Genomic DNA, 24,596 nt, shown 5'->3' on the forward strand with positions numbered 1-24,596 from the left:
GTTTCCTCACCAGTAAAATGAGGAAATTTGACTAAGTTGCCCCTCAAGTTCTAAAGTTCCATAATTCTATGAGTTGTGGAGCATCTGAGAAGGCTGAAACTTAAATGGGAAGAGTTGCAAAAACATGGTGTAGGACAAGTGTTCTCAATGACTGCTTTTCATCAGGAAGACATGTTGTTTGTGACAATGAATAGGAAGGGTGTCCTGGGAGGTTCAGTGGTAGAAACAACTGTCTGATGGCAGGAAGGAGTACTTGGGGACAATGGAGAGAGGTGGTGTGGGATGTCTAAGACAAGGAAAAAGAATATAAAGCAGCTTTAAGCATGTTCTTCATAAATTTAGACCATGGCATACAAAATGGCCCCTAAGGTAACGAAAGTTTTCCTCAGTTGGAGGTGGTTTATATATTCACTGCCTCTGAGACTTTCCCTTCTCAACCATGGTTAGCTACGGCTATGGACAGTGTGATGGTTAATTTTTAACTTGGCTGAGCTCCGGTGCCCCATTGTTTGGTCAAACACTAGTCTAGATGTCGCTATGAGAGTATTTTTCAGAAGTGATTAACATTTACAATCAGTAGACTTTAAGGAAAACAATGAGAAGTCTGCGCATCACAACAAAGAGTAGCCTCTGCTTGCCACAACTAGACAAAGCCCGCGTGCAGCAATGAAGACCCAACGCAGCCAGAAAAAAAAAAAGAACATAGACTTTGTTGCAAGATGTCTGGGGTCTAATCCCAGCTCTGCCGTTTGGTATCTGTGTGACCTTGGGAAAATTCCTTAAACTTTCTTAATCTCAGTTTATCTATATGAGAAATTGGCATAGAAATGTGCCTGCCGCAAAGGGTGAATGGGGAGGTTAAGTGAATTAATATGAGTAAAATTACTCAAAATGGTGCCTGGTATCCAGTGAGCACGATAGAAGTGTTAGCTGTAATCACTGTTATTATCTCCCGTGCAACTGTGCTAACTGCTGGATACAAAAAAAGTAAGACAAAATGGCAGCCTTTGAGGCGATCAGTCAGACAAAATAATTAAACACAATGTGGCGAATGTGCGAAAGACATATGTAAAGTGCTTGGCAACACAGGAGGCAGCTAATTATCGAAACCAAGTAGCCCATGAAGGCTTTAGGGAGGAAGTAAAATTTAAGCTAAATCTTGAAAAATGAGTAGGAGTTCACAGGGCAGAGAAGTGGGAAGGGCATTCTGGTGGAGGAGGCAACATATCCAAAAGCATAAAGTCATGGCTTAGGAAATGATGAATTCTGTTTTGAACCCGAGGAACGTCTAAGAAGAAATACTCAAGAGCGGCAAGAGGGTCTAGAGTTCATGAGGAGGAAAAGGCTGGAGGAATAAATCTGGGAAGTCATAGAGTCAGCAAACTTGTCACAGCAGTTCTGAGCTGTGTGCAAGAAAGAGCATATGGGTGAGAGAATACGAGGGTCACCGAGGACCACAGTGTGTAAGGAGGGGTGATGGCTGACATACTTGAAACCAAATCAGTCAGAGAGGTAGCAAGGAACTCCGGAAGAGAATGGTATTGTGAAAGCCAAGAAAGGAGAGCATTCCAAGAATGAAGGCGTGCTAATCTTTTTGCTGTTACTATGGGTTTGCCTTTTGTGTAAGTGGAATCATTAAAATATGTGGTCTTTTGTGTCTGGCTTCTTTCACTTAGCATAACGCTTTCAAGGTTCATCTGTGTTGTAGGGTGTTATTGGTGCTTTGTTCTTTTTTAATTTCATGGCAGAATAATTTTCTATTCTATGGATGTTACACATTTTGTTTATCCATTTGTCAGTTGATGGTCATTAGTGTTGTTTCCACTTTTTGGCTATTATGAACAATGCTGCTGTGAATATTCATGTATGAGTTTTTGTGTGAACGTATGTTTTTAATTCTCTTGGGTCTAACAATTGGAGATTAGCTAGATAATATAACAAAATACTACATAACCATCAAAAAGAGTGATATAGTTATATATGCTCACATGGACAGAATCATTAAATGAAAATACAAGGTACAGTACAATGTGTATTGAATAAACACTTTTTTGTAATTAAATACATTGATAAATATGAAAACAAAGAATTAAGGAATACTGGGAAGAAAATAATTGTTTCAAGTCTTTCCTTCTCCCCCTATACAAGCTCCAGTATGTAGATGCCTTTAGAACATTCAAAAGGGGATATACCAGTGTGCTTGTATTTTAAAAAAAAACAGTCAAAAAAAAGCCTCACCAATAGCACAACTTAAAGGTAATCTTATTCCACCTCTTTGTGAGTTTTCCATGAATGTGTAATTAAGATAATTGTCAGTAACTATGTGAATTTAGTCAAAGTGGAAGTAGGCTGTTCTAGAACTTGTGTGGGCACAATTAAAAAATAAAAAAGGAAAACATCCGTGAATGCTCTTGAAGAACTTCCAGTGCTTTCCGTCCTAGGATTCCACCCCCCAAAGTTACCATAAGTCTTAGTTTTGTCCCTGTAGGGCCGTCTATTAGCAGGGGAGCTTTCCTATTTACCTATTTTCCTTTGGTTTTATGGAAATCTTTCCCAAATGCTGCCCTAACCCGTGACATTGGTGTTGCCCCCTGGAACCTGGACTGGCCTGTCCTTCTCCATCACCAGTACAATGTGGCTGCCATGGAAGTGATGCTGTGCCGGTTCTGTGCCTAGTCCTTAAGGTGGCCTGGCAGCGTCTGCTTTTGTGATCTCGGGAGCCCTAAACCACCGTGTGAGAAATCTGGCTACCCTGCTGAACCCAGCCCAGTTACCGAATCCTGGGCAAAGCCGAGTTACTGTGTTTTAAACCACAACGTTTGGGGATGGCTTGCTATGCAGCAATAGAGAACCAAAAGCGGTAACTGGTTCTTTCTCCTGAGAGAGAGGGGTGTAAGAAATCCCAAAGGAATTTAAATAACCTTACTTCAAAAGGTTAAAAACTAATGTCTTCATATGTCCAATTAGCCCTTTTATAATCAACCCTTTCTTATCACAGGTAGAGACACTGAGACTGTTAAAAGCCAAGTGAAGCAATGAGCTTGAAGGAAATTTGTTTCCTTCAGTCCACACATCTTAATCAAAGCAGTGTCCCTTTCCATCAGAGTTGTAGATCTTTAAATTTTCTCTCCGTCTGCACTTTTCCTGTGTATGCTTGCTGAGAAGTATACTCAAACCCACATTCATTCCCTAGAAAATTCCTTTCCCTGTCTCTCCAGCTTTAATATTCCCACGGAACCTACCCTCCTCAGCGTCTCCTCTCATTTTCTTTGTACCATCTGTGTCCCTGGGAGTACACTGGTTCTCAAATTGTGGACCCCGGGCCAGCAGCAACAGCATCACCTGTGAACTTATTAGTAATGCAGATTTCTGCCTCCACTTCAGCCCTACTGGAGCAGAAACTCTGGAGATGGGTCTTGCGATCTGTCTTAACAAGCCCTCCAGGTGATTTCTGATGTACACTAAAGTTTGAAAACCACCGCCATGGAATACAGGTTGGCAAACTATTTCCATCGAGGGCCAGGTAAGAAATATTTTAGGCTTTGGGAGCCAGATGGCCTCTGTTGTAACTACTCAACTCCACCATTGTAGTATGAAAGCAGCCACAGTCAATATGTGAATGAATGAGTGCAGCTGAGTTTTCATAAAACGTTACTGATGGGTACTAATATTTGAATTTCATATAATTTCATGCATTACAAAATACTGTTATCCTTTGATTTTTTTCACCCATTTAAGAACATAAAAGTTATTCTTAGCTTGAGGGCTGCACACAAGCAGGCAGTGGGCTGAGTATGGTCCACAAGCTTTAGTTTGTGAACTCCTGCCTTAGGCCATCTCTGGTTTGCTCTTACTTAGGACACATTTGTTAAAGCATCCATCTTCAATTCAGCAGTCTTTTCTTTCTGCAGCCCTTGCATGATCTCCCACACTCTCCAGGGCATTGACCTTCCCTGAGGCCATGTCTTGAGGAAATGATTTGGGACATGGGGTCTCACTAAGAAGAGGTCTGTATGTGGTCTTCCAGCCAGGGCCTTCCTTCACCATCAGGAGAATGGACCCAGCCTCAGGTCAGCCTTGATGGGAGTGGATTCAAGCCCTCCATTCCACGACTGACCGTCTAGTCTGCGGTGGGCACCCCCGCCGCACCACCACAAGCCCCAAATAAGCCAGAAGTGTGGAGAAGAGATGGCCTCTTCAGAGTCCTCCTAAGCAGGGATGCTCTTGGGCCAGGCCACATCCTTCCAGCCACTCCCCTCTGGAGCCTTTTCTGGGTCTGGATGCTTCCCAGGGGGCCGGAATCAGGGTTGTTTGTTTAGTGCCATTCCCAAATCACACCTTCAGGTTGGTCCAGAGAAGGAGAAATATGTGTCTTGGCAGAGTTGGGAGACAGAGAGCCCAGGGAACAGTGGGCTGGGAAGATAGCAAGCATTAGAGTCTTCTAATTTTAAAAGAAAAAAAAAATAACACAGAACGCTGCTGCTCTCTGGAATGCCCACACCGTTCCTCTCTTCCCTTCCCTTCCCCTCCCCGGGAGCGGAAGGCACAGACACCTTAGTGGTGGCTGGTTTTTATTTTCCCATGCTATACACAGGCACAAACCCTTGCAGCCATTAAACAGCTTCCTCCATCTCTGCCCCTGCTCTGAGAATTACAGCGCTTCCAGACTCCGGAGGTAAATGGCAAGCAGATGGGACTTTTCTTTAGTACTATCAAAAGAAGCAAAACATTTCTGGGCTTCTTGTTTCTGGCAAAACTGAGGATTTTGTTGTTGTTGTCGTTATTGAAGTAAAGCAGAAAGGAGTTACATAGCTGAACTTCCTCTCCTGCTTCAGAATCGGAACAGAATCTGTCTCCTGGAAAAGATCAGGAACAGAGTACAGGTTTCATTGTTTTCAAGCTTCTTCACATGGAGCTTGGAAATTGCCCTTCGGCACAGTTCAGGGTACAACTCAGCCTGAGCAAAGGGGTGGGTTCCTAACCAGTGACTGTGTCACAGTGTCAGGGAGAAACACAGGGAGGGCTCGTAGCATGGTTGGGACAATTGTCATCATTAGCAGGTACCATGTTCAGGACACTTGACACAAGAGATAATGAAACAGAGGAACAGAGAGATAAGTGACTCGCTCAAGGTCACCCAGTTAAGTGGCCAAAATTGATTGCATTTGGAGATGTATTTGGCTCCGTGATATACCTGCCAGCACCAACCAGTAGGGCCCTTTTCCTAAGGCTGGCACTTAGGGTGCTACCTGTCACGTATTGTTCCAAGCGCCTTAATAATTCACTCATTTAATCCTCATCATTACGTAGTAGCCACCGTTATTATACAAATTTACATAAGAGGCAATTGAGATACAGAGCAAATCACTCCTCATACACAGCTAGCAAGTAGTGTTACCGAATCAGGTCCGGCTGCTTGCCACTTGAAAATCAATGCTCAGAGAGAGGGACAAACGCTGGCAGAAAGGGAAGGTGCTTAACGCCGGCAATCTGGGGAGATGGTGGACTCAGTGTCCCCAAAAGCCACCTCCGAAGGTTTTGCTCAGCCATGAAGGCTTTTAAAGGGAAATAGGGGAGTAACCTCAGTTGATCATTGAGATAGGGGGTCAGAGTCATTGCTGTCCCCCTCTGTGTGCAGGCTTGTCGACTTGTGATTTTTCTTCAGAGGCTATCTTGTTCAAGTTTGTCCAGGAGATTACTGAAGGGGAAGCTAGGGAAGAGATCTGGTCATCAGTTAATTACTTATTCTTCATTTCTATTTCTTTGATCTATGGAAAGAACCAACAAGTTAGGCAAAGTATTATGCGATCAGAAGATTTGAAAGGTGTGCTTGGGCTGGAGACGAGTAGAGCATTGGGGTGCCTGGTTTAAGGTTAGTGTAAAGGCAAAGGGGTGCCTTCTGCAGAGACCTCTTTCCTGCCAGAAACTACTTACAGTAGCTCAGGAATCTGAATCCAAATGCACTGGTTGTTAGATCCTCATTCTCACCACCAACTGCAGGGCACCACACACTCTGCAATGACATGAAAGGTTAGAGTCCCAGCCCTGCCTCTTGGCTGTGTGATCTTTGGCAAATTAACTCTCTGTACCTCAGTTTTCTTATTCGTAACATGGGTGTATTAGGGTTGATAGTGACAAATGAACTGTCCCTTAAAAAGTCTACTTGCCAGACAGGTAGCAGATGCTTTAATAAATGGAGGCTGTTACCTATTATTATAGATCTAGAGTTCATCCAGGCTAAAGGAAGGGAAACATGGGCTTTTTCATCCTTTTTAGTAATTTTGTTTTCTTGCTAAAAAAATGCATGATGAAAAAATGCATGACATTACAAAAAAAGGCAGTAAGAAAGAAGATAGTCTTGAAATTCTAGCAATAAAGGATTAACACTATTAACATTTTGATATCTATTCTTTGGATCTTTTTTCTATGCATGTGTATACAGTTATTTTTAAAAAGTTGAGATATTGTGCATTATGTTATAGACTAAATTGTGTATTATAAACATTTCTACATCATTAAATATTCTTCTACAACGTTTTAAAGAATATATGCGTTTTCACTGTATGGTTACACTATAATTTTAAAAATCGATTCTCTATTGTTGCATATCCAGGTTGCTGTCAGTTTTTCCCTATTATATAAGTAAAGCTTAGATGAAAATTCTTGTGTTAACTGTAAGATCACGGCCTTTCACATCATTTGAGATTTAAGAATCACATTTGAGATCTGCATTTTGTCCCTTTCCGGCCACATATTTACTGTGTAACCTTGAACAAGTAACTCACCCTTTTTTGAGTTTCAGTTTTCTCCTTGGTAAATGAGGATAACAGTAATAATAACTACCTCACAAAATGATTCTGAGATTAAATTTAGAGACTTAGCATAGACCCTCAATGTGTAACTGCCGGGTCAAATGATATGCATACTTTCAAGGCATAGGATAAAATTACTCTATTACCTTCCAGAAAGGTTGAGCTATTTATATCCTTGCCAACAGTACCCATTTCCTTTGAAACTTGGCATCATTAGGTATTAACATAAAAAGAACTTTGCAGACTTGATTGGCAAGAAAATATCTGTGTTGTTTTAATTTGCATTTCTGATCATGTAGATTTTTAAATAAATGTTTACCTATGTGAGTCATGTGATACCACTGTCTGAGGAAAGAGAAAATGGAGGAGTGAACAGAAATACTCCTAATAAAGGATGGCAAAAGTTATAAGATATGTAGGTAATGGGGACAGACAGGACTTGGAGGAATAACACGTCATAAGCATATTAACTGTGCCTCCAAAGACCTGATCTCAGATATGTAGGCAGCACTTTACATTGGGTTGTCTGGGGATTGAGGCAACCCAAATCCAATGCTTGGAAACGAAGTCTCATGTGGAGGACGGAGAAGAAAGATGAAACTGCTCTTCACGGGCTGGTTTGCAACACACCTCCAAACACCACTGAACCCTGTTCCTTGCGTGACGGGAGGATCATGCCTCTGCATCTGGTGCCCTCTGCTTCCCGATGTTACAGTCATGGGTTGGAGGAGGAGAAGGACAAGACTGTCATCAGTTGATGATGCAGTTCCTCTGAAAGCTGCCGGTGAGAAAGGGCAAACCAACCTCTGTGCATTAAGGAGCATTAGCTTCATCTGGGAGTTAGTCCTTGGCTCTTCTTCGTGGCTTTATTCCAGCTTGGAGGGAAAAAAGTAAGCAACAAATAGAAACGGGGATGAATTCAGCCTTCATGGTCCTATTTCACCAGGCTTCTAGGTTATCATACACACCCACACACAAACAGTACTGGAAGTTATTTTCAATTTTGCCAAGTTCATCTACTGATTTATTTCTCACCTGAGGTCTTCTGCAGTGTACTTGTTACCCCAACCTAAAACCAGGACTCATTTATTCACTCAGTCGTGCTTGACACTATGGATGCAGAGATACACAAGGTATGGTCTTGTCCTGAAGATGCTCTTTGTGACCTGGCGAAATCCCCACTCATTTGCGAATGTTTCCAGCTCAGTGCTTTGGAAATCTTGTAAGTACAACAACCTAATTGTCCATCATCGGATGAATGGATAAAGAAGATGTGGCACATATATACAATGGAATATTACTCAGCCATAAAAAGAAACAAAATTGAGCTGTTTGTAATGAGGTGGATGGACCTAGAGTCTGTCATACAGAGTGAAGTAAGTCAGAAAGAGAAAGACAAATACCGTATGCTAACACATATATATGGAATTTAAGAAAAAAAAATGTCATGAAGAACCTGGGGGTAGGACGGGAATGGAGACGCAGACCTGCTGGGGAATGGACTTGGGGATATGGGGAGGGGGAGCGGTAAGCTGTGACAGGCCGGGAGGGTGGCATGGACATATATACACTACCAAGTGTGGAGTGGATAGCTAGTGGGAAGCAGCCGCATAGCACAGGGAGATCAGCTCGGTGCTTTGTGACCACCTAGAGGGGTGGGATGGAGGGGGGAGGGAGGCGCAGGAGGGAAGAGATATGGGAACATATGTATATGTATAACTGATTCACTTTGTTGTGAAGCAGAAACCAGCACACCATTGTAAAGCAATTATACTCCAATAAAGACTAAAAAAAATTAAAAAAAATTTTTTTAAATGTAATTGTTAGCAAGTACCAAGGATCTTCTAGTAGCTCACCCCATCTTGAAGGACAACAAGTATAAAGCTAGGGCAGATACAGTCCCTGGTGGAAAAGAGACTTTCCTGCTCTGAGAACCACAAACCAGCCTGTGACCTTCCTCTGACATGTGTTGGCCACATTGAGCGCTTCTAGTGGCCACTTGTCAGACCCTCAAAGAACTGCCCCACCGTGTGCCCCACCACCTCTAAGACCTCTTCCAAGCCTGTTCTCTCTGCCCCACTGGTGGGCAGGCCCCAATATTCTCACTGCCAGCCTTCTTTCTCAGTCTCCCAGGACACTCCAGCACTTTCTTAGCAGAGGAGGCCAGAGGATTCCCTTTAGATTGTAGATTCCCCCTTCCTTGCTTTTCTCCACTGTCCCCCAGGAAGATCTTGGGTCCCTTGTTTACCCAAGGTTTCCCCTGACTATCCAGCCTCTCAGGTCATTGGCCTTCCTTGTCACATTTGTCTTGCTTCCTTGTTCACCTCCAACAGGTAATCTACCCCCTCATCTTTCTGAGTCTACCTCCCAAATCTCCCTCAAGTCTGCTCGCCTCTGATCATCACCAACACTGTCACCCTCTGTCAAGCTAGCATCCTTGCTCTCCAAGACTCTTGAGACTTTTGGTCTCCACATTTTCAGTGTTGTTCCACTTCAGTGTGTTCTCCCCGCCAAGCCTGGGAGACCTTCAAATACTTCAGTGGCTTCCCATGTTGCTTTTAGGAAAGTCGCAATCTTTAACACGGCCTCTGTGTTCATCTTTAGCTGCATCTCTCACCCTTATTCTCTGGGTGTCTGCCACCTGGCCATCTGCCACCTGGCCATGTCATCTTTCAGTTTCTCAGACCATCTCTCTTCCCTTCTGCCTTGGGGCCACTGCATTTGTGTTTCCTTCAATCTGGACCACTTTTCCCATTCCCCGTTGAATTCCCCTGAATCCTTCAGATCTCCCCGCAAGAGTTACTTCCTCATAGATGTCCTTCCCCACTTCCCTGACCAGATCAGATCCCATACATGTTCTTACTTCTCCATGTAATTTGTCCTTCATAGGCTTTTTCACAATTCATAAATTTGTATTTGCATACTTATTTAATTTACATCTGTAGTCCATTAGACTCTAAAATATGTGAAGGAAGAGACTATGGTTTTCTTACTCACAATTATATTTCTAGCACACATTCTATATAGTAGATAATCAGTAACTTACTTATTAAAATGACTTAATAAGACCAGCTAGCTTTCTCAAGAAACCCTGAGATTTTTCCTCAGAAACAGACACATCCCCTCTGTGTGTGAATGTTCCTGGTTCTATAACATTGGGGAACTTTGGGCAATGGGATCAATGAAGCCATGGGGTTCCATGAATAGGGAGAAGGTTCTCAGAGTCTTTATCCTTTTATGTCAACTTCGTAGGTTATCATTGCTGATATAGGGTGGGCATAGTGTAGGGTAATACAAGAAATGTGTTTAATTAGCTTATTCTTCCCTAACACCTCCTACCCTTGGCCTACTCATCAGCCCTCATCACAAATTTATGCAGGGATCCTTTCAGCATTACAGGAACAAACTCTTCTTTCTGCCTCCAATCATTTTATCATTAAAAACAAGTTTCATTATCATTACTTTGTTTTCAGAAGCACTGGTCAGGCAGTCTATAGAATGCCTCTCAAGTTCTATTTACCTGATGTTTTCTTCCTTCCTTCCTTCCTCCCTCCCTCCCTTCCTCTCTTCCTTCCTTCCTTCCTTTCTTTCTTTCCTTCTTTCTCTTTCTTTCTTTTCTTTCTTTTTCTTTCTTTCTTTCTTTTTCTTTCTTTCTTTCTTTCTTTCTTTTTCTTTCTTTCTTTCTCTTTCTTTTTCTTTCTTTTCTTTCTTCCTTCCTTCCTTCCTTCCTTCCTTCCTTCCTACCTTCCTTCCTTCTTGAAATATATTTGACATATAACACTGTGTAAGTTTACAGTGTACAGTATATTGATTTGATACTTTTATATATTGCAACATGATTGCCATCATACCTTTAGCTAAAGAGCATGTACTGTCTTTGCAACTTTCTAATAAATATAAAATTATTACAAATTTTAAAAAGGTCTTTCTTGAGCATATACGGGGTAAGAACTGAACATGCATATGTGTGAGAACTGTGTACTATATTTCCTGTACGTTCTGTGCTTGGAATATGATCGTTTTCCCTATCCATCTATCTTAATCTTACTTAAATTTCTAGGTCCGGCTAAAGTCCCATAGTAATTGTCTTCTTTATTGTGTAATTACCAAGAACCAAACATTGTGCTGAGCATATTACATAAATTATTTAATTTCATCCTTAGTACATGGTGGGGTGGGTATCACTTCCCTTATTTATTTATTTTTTTTAAAAGGTAAGGGCAGTAAAGCTTGGAGACTCTGAGTGACTCCTTCAGTGCCATCTGGCTGGCTCCAAAGCCACACAGTTCATCTCTCTGTGTCCTGCTGCCTCTATTTACCCAGGAAGCATGCTTGGTCATTTTCACTCTCACTGACACCCTCTTCCTCCAAATTGCTATATAGTTCCTTCTGGCTTGTGACACTCAACTCCAGATTTTATTATGTTCTGTGCTAACTTGTTTGGGCTCCATGAAGATTCTCCTTGTCTCCCCAGTTGTCCTTGTGCAGCAGGAGAGTGATGGCTGCCATCTCTGAGCCTCCCCACACTGGGCAGAGGTTCGTCTGCATCAGGCACTCTTTATAGTTGCTTATAACCCCACCATGGCTTGGAAGAGTGGGAAAAAAGGAGCAGGAGTTCACTGAGGGAAAAAGCTACATGAGAAGGATGGTTGAAGGAACATCCTGGACCAAGTGGGGTGCCCAGTGAGGCAGCCAAGCCCTTGGCAGTGCTGTGGTAGTTCTGTTCACATTTGCACATGTCCCAAGCAGCTAAATAATTGTGAAAGGAAGTACTGCATCCATGGAAAAGGCAAACATAGACCCCTTTGAAAATAAAGTGTACATCTTACTGACAGGATGGCATTCTACAAATTAGAGAAACATATGCTATTATGGTGGTGAGTGTTAAGATAACAAACCATAGCCCAGTGTCGCCTCCCAAGCAGCTTGGTTTTTTGTAATTACAAGTTGCTCTAGTTCTTTTGCTTTCTTGAGTGAGCCTCTATCCTAATTGTCTCACAGGCTTGTAGTAAGGAGGCTGTTCAGCCTGTATTTACATCATTACCCAGACACCGCCATAGTGTCTCGCTAACTGGCTCTCCTTCCACTTGCTTGTTGGGTTTTGTTTTGTTTTGTGTTCTTAACTGTATATTCCACTGCTTACCTACTTTTTCTTCACATTAATCCAAACTCCTACTTCTGCTTTTGGTCATGAAGTCTCCCTCTCCCAAGTCCTTGGGGTTGTCATAATCAGGTTAAGTTGCTCTCTTTTCCAGGCATTTTGAATGACACTCTCTTCTCTGAGTCCATTTTCAGAAAAGTAGGTCAAAGTCATAAAGAATAGACTTCCTGCATGGAGACTTTCTGACTCATCATTAATCACGTCCTTGGGAACAATCGGGAGAATAAATTTCATGTGACTCCAGGCAGGTATCAAGCAAGATCCTCTGTGGTGTCCTGTGACGATATAGGTAATTTAATGGAACTGGAAAAAAAAGTTTTCCATTTTTCAAACCTGAGATTTCTCCTTTTATTGTAAAATCTCAGTAGCTTCCACTTTTATCATTTCAGTAAATCCTGGGAAATGATTCCAAGGAGCTTATTTGTACAGTTGGAAGAGAGTTAGTGCTTCAGTGTGTAAGGGACATAAAGAGATGTTCCCAGTCCAACACTGGCACAGACTTTTCTCAGAAATCATTCCTACCCTGTGGGTTGGATTTATTAAACCAGAGGTCTATGGCTCAGAGGAAGGTAATGAGCCATGTGGACCCTTTAGTTCTAAATTGCCTTTCCCTAATTGTGACCCTTTGGCTACAACCCATAATAAAGGGATATTCACACTACAAAAGAAAGTCTCTAGAAGGTAACCCCAGACTTGACATGTACTTATTACCACAAGGTGTTTCAAAGCTCTGTTAGAGATTTTGACTTGTAATCAAGTCTAGAATCTTTTCTTGGTACACTGTGCAATTGTCCTACATCTTTTAGGAATAGTTAACTCAGAAGCAAGGCAGAATACACTGCCCTTCATCTGGCATGTGGGATTTCAAACAGGGCTGAGCTGGACGTGCAGAAGTCCAGCTTCCACAGGGCAGCATAGCTAGTAGCTGATGGACATCAACAACCTAACTTTTCATATCTCCTTCAGAAACCAGGCCCCTAGAAACTGAGCCACCAGCAGGGACACCCCCAAAGCAGCCTTCACAGCTACTGAGCAAAGAAGCCTAAGTGTGTTCTCACTGTGGAGAGACCCTGGTCTTTCCAGTCACCTCCTTACTGACAGAAAACAGCATTATCCAGCCCTTCAAGAATAATCATGGGGGGACTTCCCTGGTGGCGGAGTGGTTGAGAGTCCGCCTGCTGATGCAGGGGACGCGGGTTCATGTCCCAGTCCGGGAAGATCCCACATGCCGCGGAGCGGCTGGGCTCGTGAGCCATGGCCGCTGAGCCTGCGCGTCCGGAGCCTGTGCTCCACAACGGGAGAGGCCACTATGGTGAGAGGCCCGCGTACCGCAATAATAATAATAATAATAAGCGTGGGGCTGTTGAATGCAGGGATGGGGCACCATAGGCAAAATATGCCTATTTTATTGGTGAGAGCGATTTAACATACTGATAAGAAGAGACAACTAGAAATGTGATAAAGCCACGAAGTGAACTCTAGCAGCAAGTCCTCCTCAAAATGCCACACTCTGTATTTCCACAAAGCCCTCACCCAAACACCTGGCAGAAGACAAGACTGCTGTCAACCGTTTCTGCTCTAAGTGAGAAAGTGGGTTGGAAAAATGTTCGATGATGTGGTTCTCTCAATTGTATTCTTCGGTTAAAATATTGACTTGAACTTTAACAGGCACCACTGTTTGTTTTAGTGTGGTTGAGAAGGATGGAAAATTACAGCCATTTCCTCTTACAAAAGGTTTCTGGAAGGTTACTGGTAGTCGCTTACCTTTGTCTGGGGGGAAGCTTCGAAGGGAGTCTGGGGATGTGAAATTGAAGGAGCTGTGTGAGCCTTCGCCTCCGTGGGGAAAGCCCCCACATTCCTTTCCTACAGCTCCTCACCACATGGCCGCTCCAGGAACTGTGTAATCCTTCCCTCCCTTCCCTTCAGGAGTCACAGCCAGAGATATTGGCACCTTTTATGAGACAAGCTTTATTTTGTGTGGTTTACACATATTGTAGGCAGTTCTGGGATGTGAAATGCTGTAAACCTCATTTCTTGGTCATCTTACAAAAATACTTTACTGAGGTGAGATTCATACATGGTGTGACCTCCTTGGGCTCCCATCTCAGGGCTCACAGCCTGACAGGGTCACCCCAAACCTCACCACGTGCAACTCACAGTCTCTGCTTTGACCACGCGCCCCCAGCAGGCGTGCACAGCACTCGCCACCACCCAGCTCCAACCCTGGGGGCAACAGTCACCTTAGGCCTTGTTTCTGGAGGTGGGCATCCTGGGATGGCTTTGACAGAGCTCTGGGCATCTTTCACTTGGGAAACCCTCGACCCCTCCTTCCCAGCTGTGTGAGAATAGAGACTTAACAGGCTGAGAAAATTAACTTCATTTGGATTTTGTTTCTGGCCTCTGGATCCTTTTTTTCTCTGTGGTCTGAGTCTCTAGGACCAGCGAAAACCACAAAGAGCCATGCATGAGCAGCCCCTGGGGAGCAATTTGGATGGAGCAGCTGGGAACATCCGTCAAAGGAGCCAGGATGCTCTTCAGTTCAGAGAACACATCAAGCTGCATTAGCATCTTCCCCCAAGCCAGGCAAAATGGGGTGTGACGGTACAGTAGGCTGTCTTATCTCCACTCCACGCTATAGAGAGTGTGGTCCTTGTTGCATACAAAGGGAGATTAGAACCATGGGATTAGAAACTTTCAAGATTTAAGGGCCTTTAGTCTAGTGGTTTTCAAATGCTCTTTAGCTATGAACGCTTTATTCAGGGAAGCCGTCATGGCAGCATATTACTGGAAACAGAGAAAGGCAGACGTGTTCTGATTGGCAGGAGTGGGGCAAATCCTGGACCCTGTCCATTTAGACCCCAACTCAAACCCTCCAGAGTTACATGGTCCAGTATGGAAGCTGTGCGCCACATGGGGCTATTTAAATTTAAATTAATTAAAATGAAATAAAATGTAAAATTCAGTTTCTCAGTCTCACTAGCCACATGTCAAGCACCCAACAGCCTCTAGTGGCAAGTGGCAAACTTATTGGACAACGTGGATAGAACACTTCCATTATAGCAGAAATCTCTATTGAATAGCACTGCTTGAGAGTCTAGGAGATCCCTAAGGGAACTCTGGAACTTCTAGGACTCTGGGAAACAAGGTAGAAAACCACCGATCTAAGCTAACACCTGAGCAAGAAGAGAAGTCCAAAGAAGTGAGGCATAGTTTGCCAGCCATGTGACTGGTTCTTAAAGAACTAGAACTCTACCTCAGGTCTCTTAGGCTACTTCTGCCTGGCCCCAAGCACTCATCACCACCTTAAGCCTTCTTCTGACATCTCTACCGTTGAAAGAAAGGGGACCCAGGTCCTAGGCATCTCTGATACTTGGGAAGGGGTTTAAATTTTGTACGTGTTCAGTCAGCCTCAGGCGCATAAACAGAGACATTTAGACTCACATCAGGCCCAAGCAGATGTGAAGGGAAATACTGTCAATTAGTGAGAGGCTAATTAATCTTTCTCTGCCACATACACTCTGGCAGGATCTAGAAAGTGTTGTTTTGCCCGGAGCTACAGGATTGCTTGCTATGGAAACAATGCGTGATTATGATGTTGATTTCTTGGCTTTGTTCTGAAGCTGGCAGTGGAGGGCAGAGCTTGCCAGCAGTCACCCTGCAGTTAAAAGGAAAGGAATTAGAAAATAGAAATATACTTTAATTCATGAAGCAGGGCATTTTGGATTCTTTTTTTCATAGAATAAGTATATCTTATCCTGCATGACATCTTCCAATTCAGGTATTTCAAAGTGATTTTCTAGTCACATCTTGTTATTTCTCAATCTAATATTATTATTATTTTGATTATTATTATGTTGCAATACACAGAGGCTTGGATAAGGGTCTACTATAGATGAAGCACTTCAAGGGCAGAACATCCTCCAGGACCTGGTAACTGGCTGTGCTCTTTCCAAGGGCTCAGAACTTACTCAGTTCTACCACATGTCTGGTAATGTCTTCCTTCCTGTCCGGATCACCCTGTGGCTGCCACTGAGAGATGGCTGTTTACAAGGAAATTCCGTAAAAGGGGCCAAGCTGGAAATGGCATCTCCACGTAACTATCCAGCTAGCAGTCTCATTAGCCACGTAAGCAGCTTGAAATTAAGGAATGTGAACTCAGTGACAGGCACAGGGCTGGGTACAAAGGGAGTTATACAAGGGAAAAGAACAGTATCTAGTAATGGAAACTGACACCTGAACTCACAGTTAGAATACTGTATGATGTTTGCGATAGAAGCATTTGCAAAGAGTAGTGGCAGCGGTGAGAAGGATTAGCTCCCATCACTACACTGAAATTTTTCTCTCTATTAACCATGCCACTGAACTTCTGCATGGGTTATTTCCTTGGCTTCTTCACCTGTCTAGGTAATTTCCATTTATTCATCAAACTGCAGTTGAGATCACCTTTATCTGTGAATCCTCTCTGACCATACCACCCTCCTGTATGATAGGCAGAGTTGAGTGCATTATCCTCACTGTCCTTAGGGCAGCCCATAGATTTCTCTATACAATACATCACATTGTTTTGCAATTATCTGTTTATATTTCTATTACCCCTTTAGAATATGAGCTTAACCCCTCTGAGACCCAGTTTCTTCATCTATGAAATGGAACATTGTGAGGAGAGTACAGAAGTTCTCAAATAAATAACCTTAATATATACATGAGTGGATTGAGGATGTGATGCATGACTTGGGTCATGAAAAATGAAAGAAATGATCAGGTAGAGAAAATACCTTAATTTTAGTAGTTTCCTCTTTAAAGTTTGAAATATATCTAAAACTGGGAACTAGTTTGTTGAAAGTTTATCACTCACATTACTAGGGTACCTTTTAATTTTATTTTTTTCATTCATTGATTCAAAAGTATTTATCATAAACGTATATGTGGGATGTTTGGGAAATTTTGGGCAGAGGAAGGACTCAGAACTCTCTCTGGAAGAGTGTAAAGTCAAAGACACATGAAATAGTTAACCCTGAAGGTAGCTAGAATAGTTAACTAATGTGTAGTTAACCCTACACATAACTAGTAAATGAAAACATTAAGAATATATGTATAAAGGACATATATAATGAATGAAATAGGTTTTCAGAAGGTGTGGATTTTGTTGTCTTTCACTGAGAAAAGTTTCATGAAAGAGGTGAGGCTTGAATGAGCCTTTAAAGATAGGTAATATTTGGAAGGATAGGTAACATTTGGAAGTGGTTGGGAAGGGTTTGCCAGCAGTGGTAGACCAGGACAAGAACAGAGGCAGTATGGACAAAGTAGACGCAGGAGACAGCAAGTAACCCATCTACCTAGAACAGAGGACTTGCACTGTGGAGCTGCAAGAGAGAAGATTCATCCATTTATTCAACAAATACTTAACTGAATTCTTATTACGTGCCAGGCACTGTTCTGGGCATGGAGAGTATAATAATAGACAAGATGAGTCATGATTAAAAGGAACTTATTTTCTAGTGAACAAGATAGTTAATAAAAAACAGCAACAATGAATACATAGTAATACCAGGAAGTGGTGAGTGCCATGAAGAAAAATAAAGTAAGAAAAGGGGAAAGAGAGAAATTTCTGGGCTGCCCTAATAAGAACTACTGTTTTGGGGAATGAGATCAAGGAAGTCTTCATTAATGTTGTGCCATTTAAGCACAGACCTGGATGAAGTGATGGAAAGAGCCACACAAACATTTGGGGAAAGTCATTGAACTGGAGGAAACATTATGTGCTGAAGCTCTGAAGTACCAGCATGATTGCTGGATTGGAAATGAACAATGCATAATGTGCAAAGGGAGAGTACTGAAATATGGTATCAGAGAGGTAGGCAGGGCATAGCTCTACTGGATAAAGACTTTAGATTTTATTCCAACTGTGCTTGGAGGCCATTTGGGGGCTTGGAGTGTTCATGACATGATTATGCTTTAAAAGGATCCCTTTGAGTGATATGTGAAGTACAGAGAGTAAGGAAGTCTTTTTTTTCTTTTCTTTTCTTTTTTTTGCAATCTTGGGCACTTATCCAAGAGACTTGCAAACATATTTATACAGAAACTGAACGTGAGTATTCATAACAACTTTGTTCATAAGACAAAAAAAACTAGAAACAACTCAACTGTCATTCAATGGATAAATGGTTAAACAAACTGTGGAACATGGATGGCACAGAATGTTACTCAGCAATAAAAAGGAAAGAGTTATTGATGTGACAACTTGGATGGATCTCCAAGGAATTCTGAGTGAAAAAAAGCCATCTCCCACTTGGTCGTGGTGTATAGGCCTTATTACATATGCTGTGAATTCAGTTTGCTAGTATTTTGTTGAGAATTTTTATATCTGTTTATATATTGGTCTATAGTTTTCTTTCCTGTGGTGTCTTTGTCTGGATTTGGCATCAAGGTAATACTGGCTCTATGGAACGAGTGAGGAAGTGTTTCCTCCTCTTCTATTTGTTGGAAGAGTTTGAGAAGAATTGGTATTAATTCTTTAAAGTTTCACAGAATTCAGTATTGAAACCTTCTTGTTCTGGACTTTTCTTTATTGGGAATTTTTTTAAATTACTCATGCAATCTTTTTACTTGTTGATGATCTGCTGAGATTTTCTGTTTCTTATTAAGCCAGTTTTGGTAATTTGTATGTTTCTAGGAGTTTGTCCATTTCGTCTAGGTTATCCTATTTTTTGGCATGCAGTTGTTCACAGTATTCTCTTACAATCTTTCTTATTCACCTAAGGTCAGTCTTAATGTTCCTACTTCCATTTCTGATTTTAGTTAAGTCTTCTATCTTTTTTTTTTCTTAATAATTCTAGCTAAAAGTTTGTAAACTTTGTTGATCTTTTCTAAGAACCAACTTTTGATTTTATTGATAATGTCTATGAAAAGGATAGATAATTCTATTAGAGAGTAAGGAAGTCTTAAGCAGTCTTAAGCAGAAGCAGAGATAATAATTATTAGGCCATTGTGATGATGATGATAACAGGCAGAGTACTACATACTGTTTTAAGTGCTTCACATGTATTAACTTATTTAACCCCAACAAAACTCTATGAGGAATTTACTGTTATAATCCCCACCTTATGGATGAGGAAATTGAAGCGTGTAGAGGTGGAACATACATGGCAAAGCTGGGATTTGAGTTCATGCTCCACCCACTTCCCTAAATTGCCTCTCCAGTTTTCTTCTAGGCTCGTACTAGGTGTGTCAGTGGAGGTGTGAGGAAAGGTTGAACTTTGGATATATTTTGAAGGTAAAGCCGATAGGATTTGCTGATGGGTTAGATATAGGGGGTAAGAGAAAGATCAAGGGTAATTCCAAACATTTTGACTGTGCCAACTGGATGATTGGTAATTTTGAGATGGGAACACAGAGAGAATCAACCGATTAGTGCTAATCAGGAGCAGACTGGTTATCTAAGTACAGATTTCAGAGACAGGTTGGTGCTGTAGATAAAAATTTTGGAGTCGTATGTAGATGGTATTTCAAGCTATAAGGCTGAATGAAATCATCTGGAGAATGAGTATACAGTGAAGGGAGAGAAAGGCTGAAACTTGGGGGGCACTCTAATGAGCAAAAAGAGCACTAGAACTGAATTCTGGATCTGTCAATCAATGTGAAGAGGGAAGTGACAAGTCAAGAGTCATTTGAATGCAGTGAAGACAAATGCTTGATGGAAGTGGGTTCAAAAGAGATTGGTACCTTTTTTTTTTTTTTTGGAGAACAGTTTACAATATCTAGTAAAGATAAAAATGAAGGTACTCTAGATCCAGCAACTCCCTTCTTTTCAAAGGCAAGGTTGAGGGTTGAGGCTATGGAATACTTTGCTGATTGCAGACAGTGCCTTTCATGGGCATACTGAAGGCTTGAGTTGTTGAAAAGCTGTGGGAGCTTGAGTCAGATTACGTGACAAGCAGGGCCCCGCATGGATGGGAGTCTGGGCGATCATGGTGTGCGGGTTTCAGGTTTCAGGGGAGTGACTGCGATGAACACGGATAGGACATGCGGCATGATGAGGCTGGTGCCGATGCTGTCTCAGTGGAGGCAGATGAGCAGCTCTGAGTGTCACATTCCCTTGTCCGGCGTCTTCGGCCATTTATAGTGTGAGTGGAGACCAACAGGGGCAGAGAGGCTGAGGTCTTACCCCATGCATGTGATGTGCTGAGATCCTCCTGCAACCTTCCACAGTGGTGTAAGGCTAGAGAAGAGCCACCTTACCAGGAGGATAGGACAAACTATCCAAGGCCCTGATTGTTGATCTGAAAATTCACACTCTGTCCTGCAGGTAATGGTGAGAGATCGAAGATTTTTTTGAAAGGGAATAGGCTGAGTGCTGCCACATTTAAATGATGAAACATGCAATCGGACTTATGCAAGGATTTACCTAAAATGAGCAATTTTAAAAGAAGGTGTTTTTTTTTTTTTAAGAAGGTGTTTTTTTAAACTGTTCTTATGATTATTTATCTGATTCACAACCAGGCTCAGTCAAGGTGGTGTTCTTCTTTAATGCATTAAGTAATAAACTCATGGTGAGGGTACCAAATGCAAAATGCAGCTGAGAAAGACCCAAACTACCTAGAGAGCAACAAAGCAAGATTTGGTTTTCCACACTCAGTGGACATGGAGGTTCAAAACTTAAAATACTTTCTGTAGAGATAGATAGTTGCCATTTCATACCACTGAATTTATATTCTTGGAGTGGTCAGAATAAAAGAATGGTATGGGGGAGTGAATGATGGCCTCCAAAGATATCCATGTCCCTATCCCCCAAAACTGTGAATGTTACCTTATATGGAAAAAGGGACTTTGCAGATGTGATTAAAGATATTGAGGCAGGGAGATTATCTTGGATTATAAGGATGGGCCCTAAATGCCGTCACAAATGTCCTTATGAGAACAAGGCAGTGATGATTTGACCACAGAAGAGGAGAAAGCAATGTGACCACAGAAGTAGAGATTGGAGTGATGTGGTACATGCCAAGGAATGCCGGCAGACACTAGAAGCTGGAAGAGCCCAGGAACGGATTCTCCCCTGGAGCCTTCAGAAGGAACCAGCCTTGACATCACCTTGATTTTATTTAGCTCCATCAGACTTACCTCGGACTTCTGGTCTCCGGAACTTCAAGAGAATACATTTGTGTCGTATGAAGTCACTAAGGTTTTGTGGCAATTTGTTACAGCAGCGACAGGAAACTAATACAGGAAGGTTGCAGAGGGTGATTTGTCTATTATTTTTTCACTTGGAAAAATGAGAAAGTGGAATGATTCTTTTACAGTCAACACACTTACTCAAAGGGAACAGAATACCAATCCTTCTGAAGAGAAGAAAGTTGGCAAGTCCATGTGCTGCAAGAGCATGGACTTGGAATTCAGGGACCTGGGGTTCAGATTCTTGCACATACACTTACACAGACTGTGGGAGCAAGGGCAAGTTCACACCCTCTCTGAGCTTTATTTCGTTATATGCAGATTGAGGAAGGTGCTTGGCACAGCACAGATATTCATTAAATGTGAGCTGGAATTGTACTTTCTTCCTGCCTCTCCCTTCAGCCAAGTACCTAAATAAGCAGGAGATTTTTTTTTTTTCATTTAGATGAAATCCAGAAAGGACTGACTTTTCCTTTTGTCACCCATCCCTACCACCACACACACACAAGCACAGGAAAGACCTGGAGTTCAAATGCATTCATTGTTTGAGGAAGAATGAAGGAAGGAGAACCAACAAAGACAAAAAATTGATTCAAGAGGCTCCTGGGAACAGAAGTGTCTGCCTCTCCATGGGCTCTTCTTTGGGTCTTACAGACCAAACAAAAAGTTATTTTTTGTTTGTTGTATCTTCAGAAACCAGAAATTGATTACACTAAGATGAGTCATAGCTATATTGTGTCTCCTTTTAATATTAAGTAAATTAAAGTCAATTACACTGGATTATGTATCATTTACATGTCAGCCTTCTAGTGGTAACTGAGGAAAAAAGTCCTTAATCACCATGGTTTCTTTGGTTTGCCCTTTATGTCTTGACTGCATGAAGCACATAGGAAAGAACTGACCAGATTTCTTAATGCTAGCCATAAACCCCTTCCCACTCTTTTTACCTTTGAGAACTGCTTTGTTCCTCCAGATAGAACTGATTTTTGTATTCTGGGTTCCTGCCTCTTTTTTTTTTTTTTTTTTTTTTTTTTGGTGGTACGTGGGCCTCTCACTGTTGTGGCCTCTCCCGTTGCGGAGCACAGGCTCCGGACGCGCAGGCCCAGCGGCCATGGCTCACGGGCCCAGCCGCTCCGCAGCTTGTGGGATCTTCCCAGACCGAGGCACGAGCCCATGTCCCCTGCATCGGCAGGCGGACTCTCAACCACTGCGCCACCAGGGAAGCCCTGGGTTCCTGCCTCTTTAACGACCATGTCATATCTGTGAATTTCAGTGAACTGAAGCTTGGACTTAAATCCTAATGAACTTGGTAACTACTTTAGTATCTTCTAAATCTCTGATTGGTTGTAGGTTACAGAGAAACACAAACAAGGGCAGTTTATTGGCCAAAGATAATTTATTGAAAATTAAAACTATAAATTAAATTATATATATATTTACGTATTCAAAATATAGTTATTATTTGTAAAGTATTGTGTAGATTGCATGTACATTTCTACATGAGAAAATTCACATGTATAAAAATATAAATATTTCATGTTGCATATTGACATTACATTGCTCTGTTTTGGTTGTTGATTTCCATCTTTAGATCTCTGGACACTGAAGGACTGTTGAAAATAATCCCAGGTAACGTCTAGTGAACATTAAGGGGCACCAGGTTAAGCCAGTCATGACTTTTCCTATTGAGTGGTCCAATGATTACTGGAGAATTGATGGCAGCTAAGCCTTCTTGGCTTCCATGATGCAGTTACACATCTCTAGCTGAGAGAAGAAGTGGATTTAGAGGAAAAGTCTTTCTGTATCTCACATGGTTATTTTAAGGATTAAAGCACTTAGGCCAGTGTCTGACATTGGGCTCAATAAGGGCTCAATAAAACAACCATTTTACGAATCTTTATTTAGTGTGTACTATGTGCCAACAGTGACTAAGGCAGGCAAGATTCCTGCTCTCTGGAGCTACAATCTGGTAAGGGAAGCCAGGTAAAATATGCTAGGTGATCTAGTCACCTAGTAGTGTATTTTGTGTACCCACCATGTACTAAGTACTATGTTAGAGCCAGTGGGTGGTGGTGCAGAGGGGACGGGCCATAAAGGTGAGTAAGGCATAGTCCCTGCCCTTAATGAACCTATAATCTGTTTAGAAAGATGAGTCCGGCACACAAGAAGCGCTATTTTTCTATCTGTAAATGATTCAATTTATGTATGTGATCTATGGCCACCTCTATCTTTTAATTCTAATTTACAAGTAGTAAAAGACCATATAGTTTTAAGACTGCTGGAGTATGAGGTCTTGGTGCAGTAGAATTTTGGCAAAAGGGAAACTGTGAAGACTGGAATCATAGGAGAAATCCTGTTCCAGTGGGGAAGGCTGGTTGTGGATACTGGGTGGGAATTGGCTTACCTAGAGGACCGTCTTCTATTGCAGATTTTTTTCCTCTTTGCATGGTTAGATGCCTCTTTTCCTCTGGGTTAAGCATGGCTGAGGTTCTAGTCTTCCATCGGTGAGCGCAAACAATACTGTTTGAGAGTAGGAGTTCAAGTTGGAGATTACAAATAGATATAAATAAGTAGGGAGGCCTGTTGTCATTTTGTATTTTACTTTGGGGTCCTGCATATAGACGTTTTGGATGGCCTCTTTTCATTCAAGTTGAAAAGAAAAAATCTAGGGCCTAGAGTGAACAGGTCTAGATTTCTCTGACCAACTTCACTGCCTATTAGCTATGGAATGTGGACAAGTTGTTGGTCTTCAGCCTACTTACTAAAACATGGGAATTACTGCGGGAGGCTATGCACGTGTAGGGGCAGAGGGTATATGGGAAATCTATGTACCTACGTCTCAGTTTTGTTGTAAGTCTAAAACTGCTCTAAAAATAATTGTCTGAAGAATGGGGGAAATAACTACTTTGCAGCATTATTAAATGGGATGAAGATAAAGGACATATATTAGATACCTAAGAAGTTGAAGCCATCAGTTTTGATTATTATTCCAACTCTAAGCTGCTCTTTTCTCCTCTAGGGTAGGTCCAGATCTGGAGGTGAGTAAGACCTTCCCCCTGTGAGGGTCTCCTCATCCTTAGATTGGTACATGGCATCACACCTAGTTATAAGCTCTCAAGGCTAATCTTTGCATTTCCAATTTATGTTAATAATAATATTAATAATTACAATGACCCTTTCTTGGTCACCTGCTCTCTACCAGGCCTTTTGCTAGCAGCTGCATAAATTAATACAACCAGTAACCTATAATTACGGGTACAGTCTTAAAACATTTTATTCACAATTTTCTTTTTAATTTTTATTTATTTTTGGATGCATTGGGTCTTTTGTTGCTGCACACGAGCTTTCTCTAGTTGTGGTGAGCAGGGGCTACTCTTCGTTGCGGTGCGTGGCCTTCTCATTGCGGTGGCCTCTCTTGTTGCAGAGCACAGGTTCCAGGCACGCTTCAGTAGTTG

General features: G+C 41.9%; 1 long non-coding RNA gene across 1 annotated transcript in view; it reads left to right on the forward strand.

Annotated features, from left to right (window-relative positions):
- LOC307176541 overlaps positions 1 to 23,203 on the forward strand; it is a 134,638-nt gene extending 111,435 nt beyond the window's left edge. Inside the window, exon 3 of the long non-coding RNA XR_013824811.1 lies at positions 22,733 to 23,203. This is a non-coding gene — a long non-coding RNA (uncharacterized lncRNA). The remainder of the gene's footprint in view (positions 1 to 22,732) is intronic.
- Positions 23,204 to 24,596: the final 1,393 nt, after the last annotated feature.

The sequence above is a fragment of the Stenella coeruleoalba genome, assembly GCF_951394435.1.
Source record: "Stenella coeruleoalba genome assembly, chromosome: 18".
NCBI lineage: Eukaryota > Metazoa > Chordata > Mammalia > Artiodactyla > Delphinidae > Stenella > Stenella coeruleoalba.